Source organism: Seriola lalandi, unplaced genomic scaffold, assembly GCF_002814215.2.
Source record: "Seriola lalandi dorsalis isolate HSWRI2012SDOR001 ecotype SW California unplaced genomic scaffold, Sedor1 jcf7180002053686, whole genome shotgun sequence".
Classification (NCBI taxonomy): Eukaryota; Metazoa; Chordata; class Actinopteri; order Carangiformes; family Carangidae; genus Seriola; species Seriola lalandi.
Genome location: NW_019524239.1, coordinates 59,964 through 66,184, shown reverse-complemented (window position 1 = coordinate 66,184; position 6,221 = coordinate 59,964). Strand labels below are relative to the sequence as shown.

At 41.3% G+C, this 6,221-nt stretch overlaps 1 protein-coding gene across 2 annotated transcripts in view; it reads right to left on the bottom strand.

Annotated features, from left to right (window-relative positions):
- Positions 1–6,221, bottom strand: part of strbp (spermatid perinuclear RNA binding protein) — an 85,428-nt gene that overhangs the window by 55,367 nt on the left and 23,840 nt on the right. For both annotated transcript variants that reach the window (XM_023401493.2, XM_023401495.2), the window contains exon 2: positions 3,040–3,144. The gene's annotated coding sequence lies outside the window, so the exon portion shown is untranslated. The remainder of the gene's footprint in view (positions 1–3,039; positions 3,145–6,221) is intronic.

Sequence of the window (6,221 nt, the reverse complement as noted above, 5' to 3'; positions counted from 1 at the left end):
GGGGGGGGGGGGGAAAGCATTAGATTGCAACCAGGCATGAGACAAAGGAGGGAAACGAGAGTGAGCAAGAGATTCAGCCTCAACTTTTCCCTTTGGGATTGGTCTCCATGGCTACGGAAGCATTTTCAGCTGAACGTGTGACAAACATAAGTGAGAGAGATACACAGAGAGAGAGAGAGAGAGAGAGAGAGATAGAGAGAGAGAGAGAAATAACACAGCAGCATTAGGATAATGTCCTGGGGTGTGTAAATATACAGTAAATATACAGTGGATGTTGATGACGGATGATAAAACAGCACTTACAATAGAAATGAAAGATTACAACATAACAACACATCAGTGTGGTATATAATTAAAATCTGATTGTCATCAAAGATAAACATATAGGATGCAATTACAACAACACAGCTGCCATATATAGCACTGCGGCTAACTAACCACAAGATATTTGATCTCCAACAAGAAACACGTAAGGCAGCAGGAAAAAGCAGCGACCCAGTACGCACTCTGTGAACTCTAGTGGAAAACAGAGACCAATGAGAACAAACGGCATCCAGAGACTATAACATCTCATCTTACCACCAGACAAACAGAGTCCATCTATATTTCAAAAGCTACGGAAAACTGTGACAATAGGCTGTCATGATCCAAGATTGGCCGAGGGCACCTTTAATGAGGATGAGGGCACGAGGGGGATCATGTTTCCATGCTGGCAGGCTAACTACAGTATCACCTCAGGGCAATTTGTCTGAAGTTGGTAACAAACATTCAGGAGGAGTAATTGTAATTTGTGCATTAAATCCTGTTTTCTATAGTCTTAAGAGAGAATTGGAGTGAATTTAATCAAAATTTTGAATGACTTTTTTATGGAGACAATGTCATCTTTTATGTCTGTGTTGGGTCTGATTTCGGGGAACGCTCTTGCTGTGTGATGACTTTGAGATATTCTGCTTGAATCCACAGTTTGTTGATAATGTACTATATGTTTCTGAAAACAGTAAGTGGGTAAAAATTGTGCTCAACACAGGAAACGACAGTCTCAATTTTTCTCTGCGATAGGTTTGTCAATATTTGCATAAAGTACAGCCAGTGTTACTGGTGATGAATTATTTATGGAGACTAAAGGAGGAGACTTGTAAGGGCTGGTTCTGCTTGACAGTGTTGCTATGGATGTACTATGTGTGTGTGTGTGCGTGCGTGTGTGTGGGTTAGACGGGTTGACTGAGTGTCAGTGAGTATGTGTGTGTGCGCAAGAGAAAAAGTGTGTGTGTTTGAGTGTGAGTGAGAGAGAGAGAGAGAGAGAGAGAGAGAGAGAGAGAGAGAGAGAGAGAGAGAGAGAGAGAGAGAGATGCGCTCTGCTGCGCTTGCCGGCAAAGTCACTGCTTTCTCAAGGACACTGCGGCTAAGGGGCAAGAAAGGAGAGAAGGAATGACACAGAGGGAGGACAAAGCAAGAATAAGAACAAGATAAAGACTTTTAGTGATAGAAGGCCAAGTTAGATAAAGGAATAAGCGGGGAAAACAGAAAAAGAAATGAGAGAGGAGGAAGAGGAGGCAGCGGATGAGAAAAGTGTGAAAAAAAAAGAAAGAAGGGGAGATGGGAAAAAGAAGGGCTGAGTGATAGGATGGACATGAGAACCCACTGGATCATCATTTCACAGTGTGTGTGTGTGTGTGTGTGTGTGTGTGTGTGTGTGTGTGTACATAAATTTGCACACACATACACACACACCCACACACAAACTGTCTGTTTCTGTGAGTGTGAAAGCATGTGGTTCTGTGTGAAAGTGAAAATATTTCTTGTTGGAGAGACACCACAAGGTTTAATTTATGTGAACTAACCAGAAAACCCTGTTGTCCTACTATTATCCAAACCTGTTAAACACAAGACAATGCAGCTACTGATGACTGTCACTATATATATGTTTTTTTGTGTAATCTATTAATCATTTATATTTTAACACAAGTTTAGAGATAACTTGCTTTATTTGCTTGTTTTGTCTGGAAAACATGGAAACGAGACATTTTTGGCTCAACACCAACAAGCCACCCACCACAACATAAAGAAGCCACAGAGCAGCAGCAGACATGATATAGTTATGTTACGCACACTATCGAGCAGAGCGCTGGAGCAGCTTTTTCTTGCCTGGTTCGGTCTCACCAGCGATCCACTAAAACCTCTACAGCGATCAATTATTTACACATAAACACACACAGGCAGACCCCAAAACAGTCCCGCTGAGATGATAGTGGGGAAGGCCGCTGGGTGAACTGCATAAAAGCTACTTTACATACATAAGCAGGCCGTTTACCAAAGCAGTGGGTGAACTCAGCTACCACTAGGACCACAGCCCCTTACCGACTGTGATCAACAAAAAAAAAAAGTGTCTAACCCGAAAGCATCCTTCAGTGTGCAGCTGTAATACTTAAGACTAGACCGCAAGATGTACATGGGGTTTTGTTTATTCAGATACATAGATGGGTAATAGGTGAGCAAACAGGCTGTGGGTATTAGTAGCAGCTTGAGATATATATGTATAAACAATGAGAGACATACTTAGATACAGATAGACAAACATTAAATGTGATTTCTCCTCTTGGCCCCCACCAGGCTTGTGTCAACATGTGTAATTTGATGGTGGTTTTCATCTGGAGGGGAAAAAGAAGGCAGATCTGTGCTGGCATTCTTGATGCCCTGATATGTACCCGCAACACATGTCTCATCATGGCTCTTGACATTAAGACATCAAATTGTTGGCCAAAGAAAAAAAAAAAAAAAAAAAAAAAAAAAAAAAAAAGACCTCTGATTGTGTGATGGCACATACACATGCTTGCTCACAGACAAACACACTCAGTTGCGCTGCTCAGCAGGGGTGTGAGCCAACCTCTCCGCTGCAGGTCTTCGCTTGCTTTCTGGCTGATTGGGCAGCACCGTAAACAAGGAGCCACAGAGCCCAGAGACAAGGGGGGGCCAGATATAGCGAGCAGAGATATATGGGACACAGAGATAAGAATGGATTGCGTTATTCATTTCACTCACCTCCCTTTGTCCTCCTATCTGTTTATCTGCCCGCTTCTTCCTCGGTGTCTATCAGCCCGTCTGTCTGTGTGGAGTCGCGCTGTCAGAGCAGGCAGGCTTCAGTACCTGAGAAGACACGAGTTCAAAGGTGGGTTCAAATCAGAATGACAGCACTTAAGGATCATGTTCAGCTTGACTTAAGTCACACGCTGACCAGCTGACATCAAAGGAGAAGTGAGTAGTGTAAGCATCATTCCTCGCACACATGCATTCACACGCAAACTGTTATCTATAAGAAAACAGTTATGAAGGCAAACGAGAGAGAGAGCGAGCTGCATAGACAGGGAGAGATGAGAGGTTGAAAGACTAAAACCTCCATTAAGCACTCTGGCAAGTGCATCTTTAATCTCTGTGTGATAACAGTAATTATTTTGCATTCAAGTATGACTGATTCACTTATACACACGACAGACCCTCATTGTCATATTACTCTCTCCTCTCCTTCCTGAAAACATCACCAAAAAAGCACAGTGGATAACTGGTGAGGAACTAGAGAATTGGGGTTATGAAAAAGAGGAAGGATAGGAGAGAAGAATAAAAGAAGAGATCATTAGAAGGGACAGAAACTGAAATTAAATGACAACTTCTGTGTTCAACACAAGAGTAACTCCATTTCCACATTCTCTCTACATGCAAACAGTTTACAGAGAATATGCAGAAATATACACATTTTCAGACATTTTCCTGTCATTTATTCCTCTAAGACAAGTCTGAGAATATCCGAAGTTGTCCATTAGCCTCTTTCCAAAGTTTGTATAACACAGTCTTGACCTATTCTTCTTTTATAGACTCAGCAAGGCGCAGAACCCCCCCCCCCCAAAAAAAAACTTTAAATCATTGTGATGGACGTTTGATGTGCGCCCATTGTGCAATAACAACCTTCATCTTTCCACCTTCAAACTGATTTGTATAAATCGATTACCGGCAGAAAATTGGTTTGAATATTCAAACGTAGGTCTCAACAGCTTCTAATGCCAATTAAAACCTCCTTCACCTACTCATACTCTCTGTCAGACTCATTTCAGACTTCCTGCTGCTATTTCATAATAAAACCCATACCCTATTCTCTTTGCTGTCACAAGGTTTTATATAGTGAAGCAAAGCTGGAGTACATGTTGCATGATAACATGTTTGCCCTCTGGCTGGTGTTCAGTGTTGGCATAGGAAACCCTGATTTATGTGCAGTAGCAGCAAATCTCTGATCATTCGTGATCATTTCAGTAATTTCAAGAACACGGACCTACTTCAGAACTGAATAACATGAAATGCGTTGAGATATCGAGAAGCGCAGCTGAGTGGCAACAGATTGTCGAAAAAAAAAATCACCCTGAGGCACCACCAACTGATGAACTAGCTAGATTCATTAAATAATTTTGTAAATTTGTATTAATGTGAATCAATAAGAACAGTTGTGATTGCTGGACTACTGGGAAATATCAATCTGTCTGCTTTGCTAAGTCTCTATGAGCGCAGATAAAAGGTGTCAGAAGAACTTAAGTGAAACAGCAAGAACAGCAACAACACTATACAGACAAGAATGTATAAAACACAGCCCTGTGAGATATATTTATAATTACACATCCCTCACTGTGTGAAGACATCTGACAGTGATGATCCTGGTGCACCCTCCCACGAAGTCACACAGCCAAGAAAATCAAAGCAGAACAAATGTACGGTATTTACTGTGTGTTGTTTGGAGAACAGGTCACACCTTAGATAATAGAGCATAACTGAGGTGGGTGTTGGTTGGAGTGATCGCTGTAATGTCATGGTCCCGCAAGACAAACTGGTTCCTCGTGCACGCAAGAAAACACACACATCACAGTTACGATTACATGCTTTGTTTCGAAAAGCTCTATACGGTTAAAACCACACTTTCTGTATTTGTGACATCTTACCAAACGTGTGTGCACTGTGTATTTAATGTTATGAAAAACCACCCTTACTTCTTTCAGAGCTGGACAGTTGGCAAACTGACAAGCCAAGAAGTTGTGACCGTAAGACATAATGAGGTTTGAGCGACTTGTAGAAGGTGGCGTATGCACTATTCAGCGTTTTGTGTCTTGGACAGTATGCAAATGTGGGTCCTTGAAAAGCTAAGCTAAAAGTTAATTAGCACATGTAGCCTATGCTTTCCATAAATACCCTCAGTGCAGACCAACTATACACAGGAACATGTACGGCAAAATCAAGGGGCGTCATTACAGACAAATGAAAACAAATAGACAGACAGACAGAAGGTGCAAAAAATTTTCAAGCAAATGATTGATCATCATTAAAATATGTTAGTCAGCAATCTGCTGTGGTAATTACAGTTTGATACTAACAAATAGCCTATTACACACCGTGCAGCTTATTCAAAATGGAATAGACATCTGAATGAGATCACAAAACTACCATATAACGACACACCAAATACAGAGAAGTTAGATCTAATGATTATCTCTTTATCTAGTGATTGTTCAGACATTCTGACGGGTTTATTATGCAGAGGTAGAGTATGGCATGTTATGTTAGGTTTGTAAATAATTTTTCACACCTCTCACAGGTGTAGTCAATCCGTTTAAGCATGGAGAGAGGGAAAAAAGAAGAAAAAAAGTCACAGATTTGTATTTCCACTCTCTGTGGCAGAGCATGTGTACAGGAGTTAATGGAGACACACTGTCTGATAATGGTCTCCAGCAACTGACACATGTTCTCAATAAAGTGTTCACAAGAAAGACAAATAAACCTTCAGCCGACAGCATTATTTAATTTGCCAATCCTTCACATCTCATTTGCGAACCATTACGGATAGTGAGAAATAAGAAGCTCGGTGTCAAACTGAGAAGAAACGGTGCGGTGAAGCGTAAACAAAGACATCATTTTGTGTTACAGTAGGTGGTAAAAGAGCCTGACTCAACAACCTGTAAGAAATTGAGCTTGTTAGTCACAGATTGGCAATGCCAGAGATTGTCATTTTTTTTTAAATGGAGAAGATGATATGAACATGGAAATCTGCACAGAAACTGACGGGACACACACACGCACACACACACACACCCAAACCACACAAGTTTACCTGCCCCCACAAAACACAAATATCTGCACACCTACCAAGGTCAGGGTTCTGCTTTCTGGTCCATATGCTGCATGAGAACCCC